At 52.7% G+C, this 21,432-nt stretch overlaps 1 long non-coding RNA gene across 1 annotated transcript; it reads right to left on the bottom strand.

The window, feature by feature from the left end:
• Positions 1-5,447: 5,447 nt before the first annotated feature.
• LOC142821646 (uncharacterized) lies at positions 5,448-19,839 on the bottom strand. Its single transcript, XR_012898333.1, has 3 exons — positions 19,657-19,839; positions 12,205-12,318; positions 5,448-11,914 (listed from the first exon to the last, which is right to left on the bottom strand). It is a non-coding gene; the product is annotated as an uncharacterized LOC142821646 (long non-coding RNA).
• Between the last annotated feature and the right edge of the window lie 1,593 nt (positions 19,840-21,432).

Below are 21,432 nucleotides of genomic sequence, written 5' to 3'. Positions count from 1 at the left end.
CACGATTTGGCCCTCCTGAAATAATTGACTCTGATTAAGGTACTCACTTTACTGCAAAGATTTGTAAGGAGCTCACTGAAGCCGTAGGAACCCAATGGGCTTTTCACGCTTCCTGGCATCCTCAGAGTTCGGGCCAGGTGGAGCAAATCAATGGAACTTTGAAAAATCTACTGAAAAAGCTATGCCAAGAACTTGGGTTGAAATGGACTAAGGTCCTCCCTCTAGCTCTCTACATCATTTGAACTCCAAGTGCTAGGACTAGATTGGCACCTTATGAAATTCTGTTTGGACATGTACCCCCAACCTTTGCTCCTTTAATTTCAATTCCCAATTACACTGATTTAACAAATGAAACAGAAACTTATGTAAAGAGGCTGCAGCAACATCTAATAACATTGCAGCAATATTCCGAACAATCTCAATCCTTACCGTTGTGAGAAGCTGTTCATTCTATTTTACCAGGTGATCCTGTTTGGGTAAAAGCATGCAAGAAGACTCCGCTTCAGCCTCAGTGGTTGGGACCTTTTGAAACTCTTCTGGTGAGCCCCACCGCCATCTGGGTAAAAGAGCTTCCCACTTGGATACATCATACCAGGGTCAAGAAGAGCACCGCTAGGGAAACCGACCTGGTAAAAGGTCCCCCAGAAGCAGACTTCAAGGGAGCAGCGCACGTTCACCCCACCGCGAACCGGGTGAATCAGAAGCAGACGGCACCTGTGTCTGAGGCAAATGGACTGCTAACCCTTTGGACGACCTGAAGCTTCGGTTGAAGAGGACTTAGATCTGTGGTACCCCTTTGCTGAAGAATCTGAAAGATGGCCTTGTTATATTTTCGGGGCCCTTTGTGTGTTACTTTGTTTTTTGTTTATTGCTTTGCTCTTTTGGTCGTATGGAATGTAAGAGCATCAGAGGCTAATACCTTCCTGCACTTTGCTCATAAAATGAAGGCTCGCATGCCTGCATTACGTAATGTATCCTGCTGGGTTTGCTCCTTAATGCCAATGGATAGTCAAAAGGGCCTTCCCATGATTGCTATTGCCCTTAGCACAGTGAATATGACTTGGACTCCATCGTGGAGAGATCCTTTGGGCACCCAAAATATAACCTGGGCAAATGCTGGAATCCATACAGATAAATATCTGTTGGTCTGGCAACGACCCGATAAATGGTGTCTTCTTAAAGGATCTTCTACACCCAATACTTTATGGGTTGGTGAAAGTCAGTGCGAAATTTATTATAATATCTCACATATTGGGTACCAATTTGAAAGGATAAAAACACAATACAACTTTTCCCGTCATGGGAATCAGGCGGAAGGAAAGAGATCGAAATATCTGATCCCCAATGGAATCTCTATCTCACTCCTCCCTACCTGGATGACTATAGACCCTTCCTTGTGTATCCCATTTCAGGTAAATGACTCTCATAACTGTTCTCCCTTAAATTACACTCATTGCAATCAGGGACCTGATCAGTGATTGCTTTGTGCTTGTTACTTTCCTGATAGTCCCCTAACACCGGTTGCTCCCCATAGTTGGGCACCATGGAACACACCCTTATTTAGAGTATACTGGGTGTGTGGTAACAAGGCATATTTAATTCTTCCTCCCTCATGGAGTGGATCCTGCTACTTGGCCTGGTTAGAGCCACCTGTTGTTTACCGCCCTCATCTTCCTACTGGAAAGATTAGAAATTTAAGGGACGCTGAGACAGATGCTAAAGAATCTCATCCTCTTATTTGGCGGGCTGTGAATGATTGGACAGGTGTTTGTGCGGCATTTCCCAATGCCTGTGGAGGGGCCTTTTATTGACTAGAAGAAGGAGTAATGAGGCTTCAAGGGATTTTGGAAATAATGGCTAATACCACTGCTGATGCTTTAACTGATCTGGCTACCAAACAGAGAAAGATCCGGCAGATGGTTCTCCAGAATCGCTTAGCACTAGACATTCTACTGGCCTCTCAAGGGGGAACATGCGCCTTGATAGGACAAGAGTGTTGTGTGTATATTCCCGATGTTTATAACGTCACTTGGGAAAGAGCGCACCATCTTATGCAGGTAGCAAAAGACCATGGAGGAAAGAAAGGGGATTCCTGGTAAAGCGACCTGTTTAGCTGGTTTCCAAATATAGGTGGTTGGCTCCATAACCTACTTCGTAGTGCTGTCATTATTATTTGTGGCTTGGTAGTTCTCTATGTCCTAATTCGTTGTGGATGTTGGATAGGCACTAAGGCATGCTCCACCAAGTAGTAAATTGTTACACTGTGTCCCAAGAGTTCCTTTGTGGCACTCTAGGGACGAAGGGGGGACTGTTAGGCCCTAGAAAAATTAGGCCTAGTGCAGTTATGCTAAAGCAAATGTAAAAGAACAGTTACTTACCTGTAACTGTTGTTCTTCGAGATGTGTTGCTCATGTCCATTCCAAGTAGGTGTGCGCACCGTGTGCACCACGTCTTCCGGAGTGTTTTCCCTAGTGGTACCCGTAGCACCAGCAGGGCGCACCCTGGAGTGGCGCCGCCATGGCGGGGCATAAATAACCCTGCCGGCGCTGCCCCACCTCAGTTCCTTCTTGCCGGACACTCCGATGAAGGAGAGGTAGGGTGGGAGTCGAATGGACATGAGCAACACATCTCGAAGAACAAAGGTTACAGGTAAGTAACCGTTCTTTTCTTCTTCGAGTGGTTGCTCATGTCCATTCGAAGTAGGTGACTACCAAGCTAACCCCATGGAGGAGGGGTTGGAGCAGTCAGACCACCAGAGTCATGAAAAAGGTGAACACATAGAACGGATTTATTTGAACAAGCCAACACAGATAAGGCACGTATTAACACCAATGACAACAGAACATATTTACATCACAGATTCAAGGACTGCAGAGCCCACACCTGCGTCCTCCCTGGCCTGCTGTGCTAGCGCATAGTGCGCCGTAAACATATGGAGGGACGACCATGTGGCCGCCCTGAAAATTTCCGTAATTAGTACCTGAGCACCAAATGCTACCGAGGATGCCTGCGCCCTGGTAGAGTGTGCCTTTACCCTAGGTGGGGTTTTACCAGCCAGTTGATAACATTCTCTGATACACTGTGCAACCCAGTTTGATAGCCTTTGTGTCGATATAGGCGACCCTTTCACCCTGTCCCCAAACACAATAAACAATTGTTGAGATTTGCGAAAAAGCTTGGTCCTCTCAATGTAGAATGCCAGCGCTCGCTTAGCGTCCAGGGAGTGAAGCACTCTCTCCTTAGGGGAGGCGTGAGGCTTTGGGAAAAAAAACGGGAGATAAATCTCCTGGGACAGGTGGAATGGTGACCCCACCTTTGGGAGGAAGGCTGGGTGAGGCCAGAGCCTTACATTGCTATCTGGAAAAACAAGGTAGGGCGGATCAATAGTTAGCACCCTTAGTTCAGAAACCCTTCGAGCAGATGTAATGGCCACGATGAAAGCAACCTTCAACGAGAGGTGCTTCAGGGAACACGTGGCCAGTGGTTCAAAGGGGGGTGACATAAGCCTGTGCAGGACCACATTGAGGTCCCAGGCAGGAAGCGGGGCCCTCACTGAGGGGTACAGCTTTTCTAGACTGGTAAGAAACCTTTTAACCACCAGGTCAGAAAAAAGGGAAACTCCTGCCGTACCAACATGGAAGGTGGAGAGAGATGTCACATGGACTTTGAGAGAAGAAAAGGAAAGGCCACTGGCCTGAAGCTGGAAAAGATAGTCTAGAATAGTTGGGACAGGGGCCGAGGATGGGTGCACTCCTCTTCGGGATGCCCAAGACGAGAAGCACCACCACTTGGCAGCATACGACCGTCTAGTAGAGGGTTTCCTGCTACTGAGGAGCACCATCTGAACCTCCTGGGAACATTCCCTTTCAGGTTGGTTCAACCATGGATAAACTAGGCCGTTAGGTGGAGAGACCTGAGATTCAGGTGAACCATGGTTCCCCCCATCCCAAGGCTGAGTTAGCAGGTCCCGGACAGGAGGGAGTGCTATTGGGTCTTGGGTGAGCATGTCCACCAGGATGGGGAACCAGAATTGCCTGGGCCACCTGGGGGCTATGAGAATGATCGTGGACTGAAATGTCCTTGCCCTGGTCAACACCCTGGAAATTAGGGGAAACGGGGGAAAGGCATAGAGAATGCCCTCTGGCCACACAGCTGTCAGGGCATCCCCCAGGGAATATTTCCCCAGTCCCAGCAGGGAACAGTAGTTCCGGCACTTGGCATTGTGTGCCGAAGCAAACAGGTCTAGGAGGGGATAACCCACCCTGTGGAAAACCTGACGCAGAACAGTGTCCTTGAGCAACCACTCGTGGGCTCCAAAGAATCTGCTCAGCATGTCTGCTAACAGATTCTTGCACCCCGGGAGGTACTCCGCCTGTGGCGTGATATCGTGTTTCACACACAGGTGCCAGAGTAGCAGGGCCTCTTTGCAGAGGGGAGGTGACCGGGCTCCCCCCCTGCTTGTTGAGGTAAAAGACTGCTGCTGTATTGTCCAAACGAACCAGGATCGAGCAGTGAGAGAGTCTTGGCAGGAAGGCCTCGCAGGCTCTCCTCACTGCCTGCAATTCCTGGACGTTTATGTGAAGGGTTCGTTCCGAGGGGGACCAGAGGCCTTGAGTCCTGTGTAGCCCCAGGTGTGTTCCCCAGTCCAGGTCGGATGCATCAGTGATCAGCGTGAGGGAGGGGGAAGGGGCATTGAAAGGGATCCCGCTGCACACCACAGTTTTCTAGGTCCACCATTGGAGGGAGTCCAGGATCTCTGGGGGCACTGTGATTACCGAGTCCCAAAGACCCCGGGATTGGATGAAGGCCTTCGCCAACCAAGCCTGCAGGGGTCTCATTCTCATTCTGGCGTGGTGCACCGTGTACGTGCACACCGCCATATGGCCCAGGAGCCTCAAACAGACCTGAGGGGTCGTGATAGGGGACCGGGTTAACCCTGAAATCAGCTCCACTATGGAGAGGAACCTGCTTTTGGGGAGGAACACTCTTGCCACCCTTGCATCGAGAAGGGCTCCCACGAATTCTAGATGCTGGGAGGGAGTCAGAGAAGACTTTTCGTCGTTTAGCATGAGCCCGAATTTTAGGAAGAGGGCTTTCGTGAGTGCCACGTGATCTTTCACCTGCTCGTATGAGCGACCTCGGATTAGCCAATCGTTGAGATACGGGAACATGTGCACCCCTTGTTTGCGGAGAAACGCCGCAACCACAGCCATACATTTGGTGAACACCCTTGGTGCCGTGGATAACCCAAGGGGGAGCACTGTAAACTGAAAATGGTGCTGATCCACCATAAACCTGAGGAACCTTCTGTGGCTGGATCTGATTGCCACGTGGAAGTACGCGTCCTTGAGATCGAGAGTCGTGTACCAGTCTCCTAACTGTAGCACTGGGATGACTGAGGCCAAGGTCACCATTCTGAACCTGTGTTTTATGACTGCCTTGTTTAAATTTCTGAGGTCCAAGATGGGACGGACTCCTCCCTTTGGTTTGGGGACAACAAAATATCGGGAGTAGAATCCCCTTCCCCGCAGGTGTGGGGGAACCTCCTCTATTGCCCCTTTTGCGAGGAGCACGGACACCTCCTGGCACAGGATGTGTTCGTGAGGGGTGTCCCTTACTGGGGACAGAGAAGGGGGGTTTGAAGGCTGTGGGCCCAGGAATGGAATAGTATAGCCTCCATTTACTATGTTCAGAACCCAGGTGTCTGATGTGATTAGTGCCCATGCACAGGCAAAAAGGGATAACCTGGCCCCAAACGGGGGACCAGGGTGGGAGACTGGTACGTGACCCTCGAAGAGGGCATCAAAATTGCGGCTTGCCCTGATGGGAAGGGCCGTGGGGACCTCCCCACTGGTTATCCACCCTGGGGTGACGACGTCGACCCCTAGCACTCTGGGGGTGCGCAACCACCCCAGAACCTCCACTGGGGGCCCGGGAGCGGCACCTCCAGTAATCCCCATGGGAGACCTGGGACTGTGCCCTCCCCTGCTGCCTAAAGGGCAGCTGTTGATGCTGCGGGGCAGGCGTGTGGATGCCCAAGGACTTCAGCGTGGACCTTGTGTGCTTCAGGGTATGGAGCCTAGAGTCAGTGTGCTCCAAGAACAAAGTTTTGCCCTCGAAAGACAAGTCCTGGATTGTATTTTGGATGTCAGGGGGAATCCCTGAAACGTGCAGCCATGCCCCACGACGCATAACGACGCCAGTTGCCATAGTGCAGGCTGCCGAATCAACAATGTCCAAGGATGCCTGGAGAGCGGTTCGTGCAATGACTTTGCCCTCAGAAGCAATGGCTGCGAACTCCTGACGGTCCTCCACTGGGAGCCTGTCTCTGAATTTTTCGACAGCCTGCCAGGTATTGAAGGCATACTGGCTTAACATCGCCTGCTGGTTAGCGATTTGGAGTTGTAGTGCCCCTGTGGCGTAAACCTTACGGCCCATCAAATCCAGCCGCTTAGGCTCTCTTGCCTTTGGAGATGGGCCAGGCTGAGGGAGCCTTTCCTTTTGGGCCGCGGCCTACATGACCAAGGAACCCGGGATGGGCTACGAATACAGATGTTCATGCCCCAAGTGCGGGACGTAATAGCGCCTCTCGACCCCTTTTAAGGTAGGGGCCAAGGTCGCCGGCGTCTGCCACAGAGCATTAGCGATTTTGGTTACCGTTTTATTGAGCGGTAAGGCCAACTGCATGGGTGCGTCCTCGGTGAGGATGTCCACCATTGGATCCGTGTCCTCAATGACAGGTTCCACCGGGATGGTTAGATTCACTGCCATGCGCTGGAGAAGTTCCTGGTGCGTACGGGCATCCATGGTAGGCAGACTCGGTGCCGGGTCTGCTAGAGCCTCATCTGGGGACGACGATGAGGATGACTCCTGCGTTGGTATAGGCACGGTTGGTGCCAACTGCGGTGCCGGTTGAACGTCCTGCGTCCCCTGTGGGTCCATCACCGGTGCCGGTGCCGGTGCCAGTGCCGCTGAATCAGGTTGTGGCGCCCCATGCAGGGAAGGGGGGAGCTTGAGACAAAGATGCTGAAGGTTGTGAGCGGTGACCCGAAGCCTCCGACACCAAAGAAGGGGCACCAGCCCCTGCCACTGATGGTAGGCCCAGGGAGTCCAAAAGGGCCACTGTGGATGCAGGGGCCAGGTTTTCTGAGGATGGTCCCGCCGGTGGGACGGACCCCGACCGGATGGAAGTTGCATCAGAATCCGACGAGTAATTGGACTCTGGCCACGGCGGAGCCGAGGACGAATGTGGGGCAAACCTTGCCATGGACTCTGGCTTACCTACATGAGTACGGCGGGGCCGGACAAGTTGCGGCACCGGGGGACCCATGCCCGGTGCCGGGAGACTTGTCACTAGCTGCGGCACCATGGTGCCCAGGCCCGGTGCCGGGTGTGAGGTGACCAGCAAATGCGGCACTGGGGTGCCCAGGCCCGGTGCCAGCAGAGTAGTCGCCGGCAGATGCGGCACCAGGGTGCCTAAGCCCGGTGCCATAAGAGACAGTACTGTCGTGCACGGTACCGGGGTACCCAGGCCCGGTACTGGAGGTGGTGCTGTAGGAGTCGCCGACTGCCATCCCGTTGACGCCGGTGCTGGTGAGGGCACGGAGACGGATGCCAACTCCAGGAGGCCTGGTGCCGTGGAGGGGAGAGATGCCTGAGTGGACGCTACACGGCTGCAGGGGTACGGCACCGGTACCACCAGGTGGGGGGCTGGCAAGGAGGTCAGCTGCACCGAAGTTTGAGCGCGGCCCGAAGCTGACCGGGACTAGCGACCCGGCGTCGAAAACGGTGCCGTAGTAGCGAGCGGTACTGACCCCATATGGGGTGGTCCCGATGCATGAGTCGCCTTAGCATGCCGACCTGGGCCATGCGTGGGTGAAGCCGTAGCCAGCTCAGCCTCTGGCGAGGGTGACCTCGACCCTTCCGTCTCAACCGACGACGGAGGGGAGGTCGTGAGGCTAATAAGGTCCTGCGTCGCTTCAAATGTGTCCGGTGTGGATGGACGGTGCGAAGGGAGGTGACCAGGACTATCGAGGCCTCCTCGCCGACTGTGGTGCACTGCAGGTGATATGTGCACCGGTGAACCGGCACCGTGGTACCTGACCGAGTCTGACTTCTTTGAAGGGGACCTTCCACGAGACTTCTTTACCCTCTTGGAAAGAGGAGAGTGAGACCGGTGCCGAGATCTTAACGCGGACACACAGTGCCAATGAGGGGTCTCACGCGTCGAAGCTGGTGTGCTGCGCACCGTAGGTTGCTCCAGTGGCACCGGTTGTAGCGCTGTCTCCATGAGAAGTTTCAGGCGGGAAACTCTTTCTTTCCTCGTGCGGGGCTTAAAGGACTTACAGATCTTGCAGGCAATTGCGAGATGGGCCTCACCCAGACACTTAAGGCAACTGTCATGTGGGTCGCCTCTGGGCATAAACTTCCCGCAGTCTGAGTCTATGAATCATCATCTTGTTCCCCGAGTTCCTGACTTAAAACTCACACAAAGAAACACAGTAGGCACATATCTCCTCCAATTCAAATGTCCATATTTCTTATTGGTTCTTCTGGCTTCCTGCCCACATTTTCTGGTTACCTGGGTTGAATCCTTTGGTTACTGAATACAGGGAAGTTTAGAAAAAGCCAGCACTCCTCCTATCCATCATCCACCTCTGAAAACAGAGACTGGGCTAGACGGGTGGTCCACATTGTCTGTGATTTTTTTTTCTGGAGGTTTAGGAATATACCTGCACACAGTAAATTCACTACTGAATACACAAAAAACTAAACAAGATCCTCTGCATGCATGGAATACGACAACTTAGATACAAGGAGAGTTTTAACTGGCTTAGTCTGGAAAAGTTTCAAGGGAGAATGCATCTGCAACTTTGTTAGAAACTCCTAAGAAGTGCTGTATGTCAAAGACAAAGGAGTTTCTTGGTAGTCTCTTTGTGTGAAACCACTTCAGAGAAGAATGGTCAGTCTGTAGATGAAAGTGTTATCCCCAAATAACACTCATACTGTCGGGGACTCGAACCCGGACGGCCTTTGTTCGTTGTCTGACCGCGAAGAGACAGGCAACACCAGCAAGATCCAATCACAAGCTCTTTATTGAATAGTGCACTTACAATAGAGACAGGCAACACCAGCAAGATCCAATCACAAGCTCTTTATTGAATAGTGCACTTACAATAGAGAGCGGCCTGTCTCCAAAGAGAACCAGCCACGATTTCATTGACAGGTAGGCTTATATAGACAGTTCCGTCACGTCATAGACTATTTGCCCAAGCAACCCATCCCCCTTTATAAGTTAGAAACTTCTAGTATTCATGCACACCTGGCCAACTATACATCATGGCCTTAAGCAATTCATAATGCTTCAGCAATTTCTTATCAGCCCAAAAGACAGGTACCGGGCAACAAGGAGACAGTTTGTTATGGCCAAAAGGTGAACATAAACAGGGAGTTTGGAACAAACAGGGGAAGAGCAGAAACAGGGAGTTTTCTTATCAGTTCTCAAAACAAACTGTTCCTCATCTCAGCAGGTACAAGAATGCAGCTTCTTAGTTATCTTATTTTTGCAACTCGAGCAAGTGTGTAGGGTGCGTCCCTGCCTGAACCCATCAGTTCGGGGCTACCCAGAAATCTTTGTTCTTCTTCTAGTGGTTGCTCATGTCCATTCGAAGTAGGTGTGCACACCGCATGCACCGCGTCTTCCGGAGCGTTTTCCCTAGCGGTACTCGTAGCGCCGACAGGGCGCCCCCTGGAGTGGCACCGCCATGGCGGGGCATAAGCACCCCTGCCGGCGCTGCCCCACCTCAGTTACTTCTTACTGCCGTGACGGTCGTTGGAGCTTAGCCAGTTGTTTAGCAGAACTAGAACAGGGGTCAGCAACCATTCCCAAGGGGTGTGCAAAGATTTAATCCTCCTTCCCTGGGCCATGCCACTCTCTTTGGATGGGGGAGGGACTCTCTCCACTGCATGACCTGTGGACCACCTGGGTCTATGCAAACCTTTTAATGAACTACCAGTTGCTAATGGACACTCACCATTAACTATATAATTATACCTGAGCTATTTTTGCTAGTGCTTCAGCTGAAGAGATCAGTTTAATTTAAACTATAATACAGATTAAGAATTTTTAATTTCTCATGTTTCTTTGTCAGCTTAATTTTAAATAAAAGAAAACATTATGTCCAACACAAAAGGTTACAATGTTTTGTTTACTTAAGGCAGGGGTGAAGAAATATTTTTGGGTTGGGGGTCACTGACCCACAAAAAAAATCAATTGGGAAAGCAAAGTGAGAAGCAAAAAAACTCCTCCAAAACTCCTCAATGTTCACTGATGTGGCACCAACTGACACACCTCACTCCTCTGGTGCCCCAGCCTTATGGGGTGATGGGAAGATGGAGACTGAGGTTCAGGGCTTCCCATAGAACAGGTTTACTTTTCTGGGATTCTGGAGTTAGTAGATTTTATGGAATTCCTTTGGTTCTAGGCTAGGGACAAAAATGAGGGGTACGGTGTGCAAGGCAGGGCTGCAGGATCTGGGAGGGAGCTGGGGTGCAGAATCAGCCTGGTGGTAGGGTGTTGAGCCAGGTGGAAGGAACAGGAACAATGGAGGGTGCAGTGTGTGACCAGGAGAGAGGGTGCAAGAACAAGGGAGAGTGCCGGAGCAAGCTGTGGGTGCTGGGGGGAGGAAAGTGAAGGAATTCAGGTCAGGGGGGTCTGGGGACGAGGGGGAACATTCCCTGGCTTTGTGCCCACTTGAAGCAACATCTCCAACCACACTGTCCTGGCTGCCCCAGAGGGAGGATTTGCTGCTGCGGCAGCCACACAGTCCAGGGCTGGCCCTGGAGTTACCACTGCCACAGCTATGGTATCACTGCTGCAGCCACATGGCCCGGGGCTGGGGGTGACTACCACAGCAATGCAGCTCAGGGCCAACCCCAGAGACATCACAGCCATGAGATTCTATGCCTGTGGCCATGAGCCAGCCTTAGAGGCCAGAGATGCAGAGGCAGCACTACAGCCTCCAAGATCGGCCCCACTCCATGTGGCTGATGTGCCATTGAGAAGCTTCAGTCCCAGTGCTGCCTGCTTTACAGTGGCTGCACAGCGGGAAGAGAGGTGGGGTGAGCTCCTTCCCCTGCAGCACCTGCTCATTAGGAGTCAGGGCCTGGCACTGCCTCACAGGCAGGATCAAAGGGCTAGGTGGGCCAGATTCTGCTTCCTGAGAGATTTTCCCCACCTCTGTTACTGTGTTTCTTCCTGTGTGGGTTCTCTGATGCCTAACAAACTGTGTCCTTCGACTGAAGATTTTCCCACAGTTTGAACAGGTGAAGAGTGTCTCCCGTGTGTGGCTTCTCCAATGTGTATTAAGTTGTGAGCTACTAGTGAAGCTTTTCCCACAGTCAGAGCAGCTGAAGGGTTTCTCTCCTGTGTGGATTCTCCTATGGATAATAAGATTTGAGCTCTGACGGAAACTTTTCCCACAGTCAGAACAGGTGAAGGGTTTCTCCCCTGTGTGGATTCTCCTATGGATAACAAGGTGTGACCTCTGACGGAAACTTTTCCCACAGTCAGAGCAGCTGAAGGGTTTCTCTCCTGTGTGGGCTCTTTCATGTTCAGTAAGAGTTTCACAGTCACTGCAAGCATAGGGTGACTGCTGTTGGGGGATTTTCTGTTGAACTGTTTCTGTGTTTGCTTTCACTCCTCTGCTTCTGTGACTGAATTTACCCTGTCCCTCTCCTGGATGGTTTGTTTGCCACCTTTGTGGGCTATGCTGACTCTCACAGGTCTCTCCCTGTTCAGGACTCTGAGAAACATGCCTTTCAGATATTCCCAATAACACCCCAAATGGAGCCTTTCGCTCTGGTCCTTCCTGCTGAAGACTCTTCTCATTCTCACTCAGCATCCCATCACCTGCTGGGATAGAGAGAGAATCCAGACAGGAGTCATTCCCAGAGCTGACCTGAAAGGAAACTCAAAGACAAAAACAGAAAAGGGCACACACACCCAAAGAATGGCTAGAAAGACTGAATAATCATGAGCTGAGTTCACTCTCCTTCCCCCATAAGCCTTTCCCCCGCCCAACACCCTCAGACTGGAGTTGAAGACAGGCTGAATGGTCAGTGAGACTTGATGAAAATGCACAAGTGACACCTGCTATCAGGACACAAAAAATAGTTTCTGAGTCAGTTTAGCTGATTGCTCACCTGTGTGGGTGCTGGTGATGATCTCCCCTTCCTCATAGACCTGGGAATCTGGGACCCACAGCTCCTCCCCCTGTTCCACCCAGGAGATCACATGAGCTTTTGAGACTGGAAATCCTGTTTGGGGAACAATTAAAAGTGCCTGATCTTGTTCATTAAGGGGTTCATTAAGAGGTTCCTTCCCCACCTTGAAGAGGCTGGGCTCTGGCTGATATAAGATCCCAGGACACACTCATCTGCAGTAAAGGTGCATCCCCCCTGCCACAGGAAATAGCCCGGCTGATTCCCCAGGGGAGCTGAGTGCTCATCTGCATTCTCTAAGGTACAACTCAGCCTCCCTCATGGCCTGTTCCATCCCCCTGCCATAGACCATGTCAGGAACACACTGCTCAGAAGGGGAGCTCTAGGGAGGGCTGAGGGCTGAGGGCTGGCAGGTCTGACACCAAGGCCTCCAGGCAGGGCTCAGATTGCAGCTGCCATGTGACAGGTCACTAGGGCATGGAGAGAAGGGACCCAGCAGAGCTCTAGCTCCTCAGGGGCTCTGTGCCCAAAGCTCCTGGCTGGGGAACTCAGTTCAGCCTGCTCAGCGGCTCAGATGCTTTAACTGAACCAGAAGGAGGTAAAGGAAGTTGTCTGAGCAGAAAAAGGAACCATTGGCTGGTTGCTTCAGGCCATGCCTGTGCTCCACACTGCCTATTCAGGCCCTTCCAGCTGCCTAGAATAGCTGCTGGCCACAGCAGTGCCAGGCTGTGCTGCTTCTCTGGGTGTTCCTGCAGCTCACCTCTCCCTCTGCAGGCTCAGTTCTACTCTGCCAACAGCAGCCTTTGTGTGGTTTCCCAGCCTTCCTCTTGTAGTCAGTCAGGCCTGCTATTTGGTGCCCCTTGGGCTGCACAGAATCTACCAGAGGCAGGAAAGGACTCTGAGTCTGCACCTTAGATATCTCATAGAGCTGGAAGGGAACTGGCAAGGTCATTGAGTCCAGTCTCCTGCCCCCATAGCAGGTCCAAGTACCATCCCTGACAGATTTGCCCCAGACAGCCCCCCCTCATGGATTGAGCTCACAACCCTGTGTTTAAGAGGCTAATGCTCAAACCACTGAGCTATCCCTCCCCCTTCAAGGTAATCAGCACAATAGCACAAGGGGATCCTGCAGGCATTAACATCAGCTACACCCAGCCCCACAACTCTGGTACCAGCTGTTGCTGCCTGGGCCCTTCCACTGACACCTCTGGCCAAGGCACAAGACAGGCAAGATGGTGGGGAATCATATTGAGACCTTGGCTGTGGGAAGAGCAGCTCCATTGTTATGTCCGTGACCCTTCTTCCTCTGGAAGGGGGCATGGAGGTGACAGTCTCTCACACAGGAGCCAGGATTATTGGGGCTGATATTCCTGACATTGGGGGCGGGGGCAATGAGGGATGTAAAACCAAACCAACCCAGCTGCTCCAGAGCTCACCCAGCTTCTGTTACCCAAAGGGACAGGAATCCTTACCCAGCCAGCTCACAGCCTCATAATTCTCCTGCATCACATCCCAGTAGAGGGCTCTCTGACCCAGGTCAAGCAGAGCCCATTCCTCCTCAGAGAAATACACAGCCACTTCCTCGAAGCTCACTGGCTCGGCCACAGCCATTTCCTTTCCCTGGCTCAGCAAGCCACGGGCTGAGCTGGAGACAGACATGGGTGTTCTGCAGTCTGGCAGTGGAGATGGGCAATTGGAGACATTTCAGAGGGAGCTTTAATCTTTTCCATGCCCCTATTCTCTCCAGACTCTGTCCCTAGTGACACAAGTACTAGACCAGGGGTGGACAACCCATTAGAAATGAAGAGCCAAAATAGCAGTGGAGAGAGTGTGAAGAGCCACGGGGGTCAGAGGAGAAAGATGTTGAGGGGAAAAAATGTGCTGCACTGGAGGTGCTCATTAATACCCACATCTCCCAAACTGGTACACCCGAGGGGAATGCAATTCATTAAAGTTATGCAGGGAAAATAGGTGCTGGGACACCAGCCTGGGGCGTGCTGTCACAAAGATAGCACCGGGTAGATATATAAAGTACACAAAATAAAGTGATAAAAATAACATTACAGGACATTTTGGACAAGAGCCCCTCTCACTGCATTGAAACAGGAGGTGCAGGATCTGGGGTGGGAATGAAGGATTTGGGTGTGGCAAGGGGTGAAAGGTGGAAGCTCTGGGAGGGAATCTGGGTGCAAGAGAAAGTAGAGAAGGGGATGCTGGCTCAGGGAGGGGACTTCAGACTGGAGAGTGTTGGGGTCAGGTGGAGGCTTGGGGTGCTGAGCAAGCCGCAAGCTTGTGGATGTGAGAGTGCAGGAGTTTAGGGATGTAAGAGGCTCAGGATGGGGGTTCCAGTATATGACAGGCTCAAGTTTGGGGTCCAGGATGTGGTGCAGGAGTGTTATGATGCTGCAGCCAGATGGGAGCTTAGTCCCAAGTAGGGGCTTGTTGGCCAGACTTCATTTTTAAATAAAATATTATGTGAAACACAACATGTTTCAGCATTGTCTTTAGTTATGAGAGGAGTGGGGAATCTGTCACTGACCCACAGAAAAGGTAGTTGAGGCCACACAAGTGAGATGCAAAAAAAAAATCCCTCAAACCCCCAATCCCAACTCTGCTGGTGGGGGCAGGGAACAGAGTGCTGGTGGGGGCAGGGGATCTGGCCAGAGGGAGGGGACAGGGACAGCTTGGCTGGTACCTGGGGATCCTGTATCTCAGGAAGTGAATGGGCTGCTCTTCCCCTCCCCTCCTCTAAATAGCTGGCACAATTCCTGAAATGCCGAGTCTGTCACATGGCTGGGCACTTTCTTCCCCCTGCGGCCTGCCTGTGCAGGGTGTGGGTGCGAGTGTGGGTAGGAGACCCGGGATTGCATGCCATCTCCAACTTCTCAAGAAGCACATGCTCTTCCTCTGCTCTCCATAACAGCTGCATGCTTCCTGAGAAGCTGGAGCTGGCCTGCAGTCCTGGGATTCCTACTTCCCACCCCGCTCTAACCAAATCCACATCTCTTTCCTTCCCCCACAGCCATGCACCCCCCCCAAGCCAATCCCCCTCCTCTCCCCTTCCCCAAACACTCCCCCTCAACCTTATGACTGGGTCCCAGTCCTGGAGCTGGAGACACTGCCACTGCCAAGCACGTCTTTCTCCAGTCACTGGGTGCGTGTGCTGAGCAGCTGGCTTTGAGCATGTGCTGGCTAGGGCTCATGCGCGGAGCAGCCCGGCCGTGAGCTCGTGCTGGAATATGGCACAAAGCAGCCCAGCCATACGTAGGTGCTCTGGTGGTAGGCCTTGTGCTGGGGGAAGCAGGGCAAGCTGCTCCAAGGCTGGCAGGAGCTGTGCCAGGGGAAGCGGCTGCGCAAGCTGCTCCGGGGCCAGCATGTGCTGGCTGGGATGCATGTGCAGAGTGGCCTGGCCATAAATAGGTGCTGGGGTACCTTGCGCAGAGGGGCTGGGCTGAGTAGTACATGCAGAAGCTGCATTTTTGTAATCGAAGAGCTGCATGTAGCTCGCAAGCTGTGGGTTGGCCACCCCTGTGCTAGACTCTGCCATTGTGGGGAAATGCTGAGTCTAGATTATTCCATAACCACCACCACACAAGTTAGCTCCCAAATCCATATTCATTTCTCAACACCTGCATTGAGTTTTAACATTGCTGCATCTGCAACAATGGGATTCAATTCTTAGCACCCAGTGTTTTTCAGAAACAAGCCACTAATTATGTTGCCTGAACATGGATGTAGGTGTTTCCACAACTAAAATACCTAGTTTTCCTCCATTTATCTGTAGCACAGACTTCGGCCCTCTGATAAGGACTAAACAAACAGAGACTTTATAACCCCTCCCCCCAACAGAGATGAAGTGAAATTGTAGGGTAAAAATTTCTGAGGCAGGCTATGATATTCTGTTAAGAACCTCTATTTTAAATCTCAAGTTTGGAACAGGATTACAAATGCATATGTCAAAGGCACAGCTGTGTGAGTAGGTTACACCCCTCCCCCACTTCTTAGGCCAATGGAGGAAGGTCAGATTAAAGATAACTTCCCAGACAATCACATTCCAGGGACAGGCCCTACGGGTGAGAGACAGGACATTGTGCCATCACATTCAATGGTGCTAGGAACAAATACGCAATTGTCATGTACCTTTACTGCCTTCTGCTTTAATTCCCCAGGCACAACACCAATGGATTACATCCGTGAAAAGATACCATCCTGACGCTGACAGACACATTGCCACTTAACACATAATTGACAACTGATGTCTCCTTTGTTTAAGTATTTGTTTAACTGTACATAATGTATTCTGTAAGTTATGAGTGGAAAACACTATGTAATCTTTTAGATTATTGTTCTCATTTCGCCTCATGGCTAGCACCTATCCAGGGGGTCTGGGATCTCTTCCCCCCCCCCCATTGCTTCCTCCGCCCATCAGCAATCTATATAATCAATTGTAACCTATTGCCTGGCAGTGTTCACCAAGCCTAACAAGCAAAGTGACACCCCACCCTCCTGCTTGCTTCATACACGGTGTCCAGACTCTGGTCCAAAGTTAACGCCAGTCAAATGTTTATTAGTAAGCAGGTGTGGTGAGCGTTTGCAGGATGAGAGCGTAAAATTCGTAGTCACAGTATCCAAGGGGAACGTTAGCTCTGCAGTCTGACCCCTCTGTGACACAAACGATTGCACTTAGGCCAGCTACCCAAGCACAAAGCTCTGTTTCCCCAGAGTGTGTTTTCTAGAAAGTTGCCAGAACAGGGGATTCCTGGCTCACGCCTGTCCTCTGCTGTGCCTCTACCTCCCCTGCCACTCAAACTGACTCCCCCCAGCACCGGCATCTGTTCCCCTCTTGCTACCTCTGGCAGCAAGGTGGGAGAGAAGCGATTAGATGAGCAGTGATTCGACTACACGATAAGCATATACTGGTCAGGTAGATGACTATTCGACTAGTCGCTCACATCTCTACTCTGGACCCTTGCAAAAAAAAAAAAAAAAAAAAAAAAAGAGAATCCATTTAAAATACCTGGATTTTGGCAACACAGAACAGTGGGACTGTCAGAGCCCCCATTGGAATGTATTGTAATTATACATGTAGCACAGAGAGAAACTGTGGCACTGAAATACATGATTAGAAGTAGAAATATACAAGTATAATGCCAAATATTTGTATATACAATAAAGTAATAGAAAAGTAAAGTGTGTACTTCGGTGGTTGCAGGATGGAGAAGTACTTACAGAAATACAGATTTTGGTAATAAGTTTGCAAGTACAAAATTATTTTCAAAACTATCTCGGTGCTTTTGCATTTAATAACCTGGCTGTAATGAACATTCAGGAAGCAAAATCTACCCAAGTGGTGGGTGATGTGAAAAAGCACCAGGCTGAGGGTAACTGCATTTCCCTATGTTGGATACTGGACACCCGGTAAAACGACTCATATTCAAGCGAGTTCAGCAGCAATACATTAGAACTGAGCAGCACAAAGGTTCAAATTAACATCAAATCCCTGTTAAGCATAATGATTGTATAGCTGGAGACTTCTTATCTTTAGGGTTCAAAAGAGTGAGGGGGACACCCCCCTACACCTCTTTCACATGCTTGGGTGTCTGGCAAAGCTGACAAGGGATGTTAAATATTGGTTAATTGAATAGTTCAGTAATCTCAAGAATTCTTATCAGTTAGTCGACTATTCTATAGTCCCCAGGGGCAGGGGGCAGCAGTCAGTGTGCTCCAGCCTCACTCCTAAGGAGCCCCCTGCGACTCCATGCTGCTGCCTCAGTATCAGAGGCAGCAGTGCAGGGTGCCAGGTAGGACCTGGTCTGGTTTAAAAACCAGCTCCCCTCATGGACCAGCTGCCTGTTGCCTGGTGCTGCTACCTCTGATAAAGAGGCTGCAGCGCAGGGTGGCAGCAACTCCTGTCTAGGGGTGGTCTGGGCTCCTATACCTGGTATGAGCCAGAACTTAGCTGGGCTGCTTGCCCACCTGCCTTCTAATACACTTTATATGCTGAACCACAGCAGGGATAGGTCCCAGACTCATTTCAAGCCAGGACTGAGCTGGATTGCTGGCTAGCCTGCTAAAAAATTTACTGGCAAGTGGAGGGCAGGGGATGCACGTAGTGCACAGTATTAACTTATAAGCTTTTGCTTATTGGTAACTGATTAATCAACTAGACCATTACATCCCTAGAGCTGACCCTGGTGCTCTCCTCTGGAAAGGAGAGAGGACACACTGCCCTCTCCTGGGACCTGGAATCACATCTCCCTGGGGAAGCACATGGGCAGAGCTACACACTGCAGGGTGATATGAGCAGAAGGTTATGGGGCATGAGGGGGCAGTGCAGGGAGAGGACAGCAAGAGAGGGAGGATGCAAAAGGCTGATGGGCAGGCGGCAGAGGGAACAATTCACCAGCTGCCACCTGCTCGCATGGTCCAGCTATTGCTGCTGGCTGTGAAATCAGTGCTGGATGGGAACAGGAGGAGATGGGGAGGGGGCCCTGCTGGCTGACACTGACATGCAACATAGGCTGTACAGATGGACCTGTTGGAGGTGCAGCCACTGGCAGCACCAATGGGGAGGGAAACAAAATATGGGACAATTAACCCATTTTTAAGAACAAACCAGGACTCAGCAGCCAGGCTTAAATCTAGCCCTGTCCCTTTAATCCTGGAGGTCTTCTCACTAACTAGAGTGCTAGGCAGGAAGCAAAACAATAGCTCTCCCAGGCAGCCCCCAGCCACTGAATCTCACCCCCTGGGGCAGCGCCCACCTCTCAGGTAGGGAAGAGGCATCTTCTCCAGGCACTGGCCACCCACACAGCCCTGGGAAGTGGGCGCTGCCACCCCCATCCTGGCAGGAGGGAAAATCCCTCTGTCCTCTCACCCCTATCTTTACAAACACTGTAAGTGTCCCGCCACGCACACTAGAGTATGTTTTCTGGCAGGCCCTGGGTCCTGTTCTTAACCCTGCTGCCTGCCCCGATTTTGCCCTTTGGCCCCTCTCTGGGCCCTGCAGCCAGCCGTGGGATCTCCCCACCCAAACGGTCGGTTTGGCCCCTGCACAGACTTTGCCCCTTGAAATTTCACGCATCAGCTTCCCTCCACAAACGAACTTACGTGGCCTCTGACTGAGGAGAAAGAGCCGCCCCGCACCCCAGAGCCCGGGAACAAGTCACCGGCTTCCTCCCGCCCCGCCAGGTTTACCCCAGGAGCAGCATCACGCGGCGGGTGCCGCCCCCTCCCCACACCCCCACCGGGACCGTGATTTAGATCCCTGAGCAAAACCTCCCCGCTCAGCGATTTATCTGCCCCGCCCTCATCTGACACGTCATGTGTCTCGCCCCGCCCCCGTGCTTCCCTGCCCCGCCTCACCTCGCATCTTCCGACCCCTCCCCCCCCCCCCCACGCTTCTCAGAAACTGCCGCGCAGCAGGTAACTGACCCAACAGCTTCCTCGGAATTCGCGCCTCGGCGCCCGGCGCATGCGCAGTGACCGCGGGTGGGGGGGCAGCTGTCTCCCTTTGCTTGCGCGAGGGGTCGGGCCCTGCAGCCAAATCGCACCGGGTGGACGGGGCCTGAGCAAGGCAGGGAGGGAGGGACGTACTGAAAACCCGGCCGGGACAAAATGGAAGGGGGGCAGAACACGCGTGCGCAGTGGGTCAGTGACTCGAGTCTCTGGCCGGCGCCAGGTCTTAGCTCAGACCGGGAGCTGCCTGGTCACGCCCCCTCCCTCGGGTAGCCGGACACCGGCCCGGCCCCAAGCATTTCCGAAGCGCGGCCGCCCTCTGTGCCGGGCCGGGACTTAGAGCAACACCGGGCCCCGTGCGGGGAGCGGGCGGAGCGAGCCCCCTTTCCCAGCCCGCTTCCGCACAGAGACCGGGCCGAGTGACACTGACCGGCCCAGCCCCTGCAGCAGCCTCCCGGCAGCCCGGTCCCCAGCCCGGAACACCCCAGCCGGATCGAGCCCGGGGCAACAGCGCGCGGAGCCGCTTGTGCGGGGCCAGCTGCCCCCAGCGCTTCAGTCCCCCCGCGCCTGCGCGCAGAGCGAGGGCAGCGGACTCAATCGCGGCTACTGCGCATGCTCCGCTGGAGAGGCGCTGCTCGTTCGCTGCAGCCCGGTGCGCACCGGCGGAGGGTCGAAGTGATCTGAGGGGCGGGGACCCATCCGCCGTGTTTGCAAACCGGCCCGGGGGCATCTCGGGGCCCTTCCCAGGGCTGGGACCTGACGGCACCATGTGCCCAGGGACTGGCCAGGGCGGCGCTTCCCTGCCTGGCGGTGGCACGCAGGGAAACGTTTTAGTTGCAGCCTCTTGCAAACCCACCATGGCCCGGCCTGGCTCTAGGGCCCAGAGAATCCCTGTTTGGTTTCTATGTCTGCTTAGAGCTGCCTGACTCGCGCTATCAAGCAGGGGCCCGAACCTATGGCTAGGGCTGGACATGGCCCCTGGCTTGCCTGGATCTGGCCCCTGAACCTCTGGTAACCCCCCTCCTTTCCCCCCACCCCCATTGGAGAGCTTGCACTGGCTCCCAACCTAGAAAAGGTTCCAGTTTTAGCTCCTTTTAAAATGAACTCAGCAAAATCTTACCCTTAGGCTATGTCTAGACTGCAGCTCTTTTCTGGGATAAGGTGCCCCAAATGCCTTGGGGTAGCCACTGTTGCAGCAGGAATTTGGGCATCAGGTCACCCCATTGGGGACAATGAAGGGAGGCGAATCATTTTCCCTGGTATTAGGGAAAGTAGGACAGGACAAGGCCCTTGTAGCCACTGGGTCTGTGCAGGCTGGAGCTTTCGCCTACCAGTTCCCTCACCTGCTTCCTGCAAAGCTCTCAGCCTTCTGCTTCCCTGTCTATAGCAGGCAGCTAAAGGGGGAACAAATCACCACCCCAAATGTGCCTGTGGCCAGCATAGGGGTTGAACCCATGACCTTGGCATTATTACCACTACATGTGAATCAACTGAGCTAGCCAGCCTATCAGAGCCAAACTCACAAGTGGCCCTTTCAGAAAGGTGCCTCAGGCACTTTCAGGGATGTCTCTGCAGGTGCCAATGGCTTTTCTCTGATAGGGCCACTAGCAACTCACTGTGATTTGAGCTGGCTAGTTCAGCTGGTTTAAGGTTTGGTCAAGGTGGCTGGCGGCCGGCATGGCACACTGAGACTCAGGGCTAAGAGGCAGCCAGAATCTCTTGCTGCCAGCATCTTGCCTCCCAGCTTCTTCC

This window comes from Pelodiscus sinensis, chromosome 31 (assembly GCF_049634645.1).
Source record: "Pelodiscus sinensis isolate JC-2024 chromosome 31, ASM4963464v1, whole genome shotgun sequence".
Taxonomy (NCBI): domain Eukaryota; kingdom Metazoa; phylum Chordata; order Testudines; family Trionychidae; genus Pelodiscus; species Pelodiscus sinensis.
The sequence above is the reverse complement of the archived record's forward strand: the minus strand, read 5'-3'. Positions and strand labels throughout refer to the sequence as shown.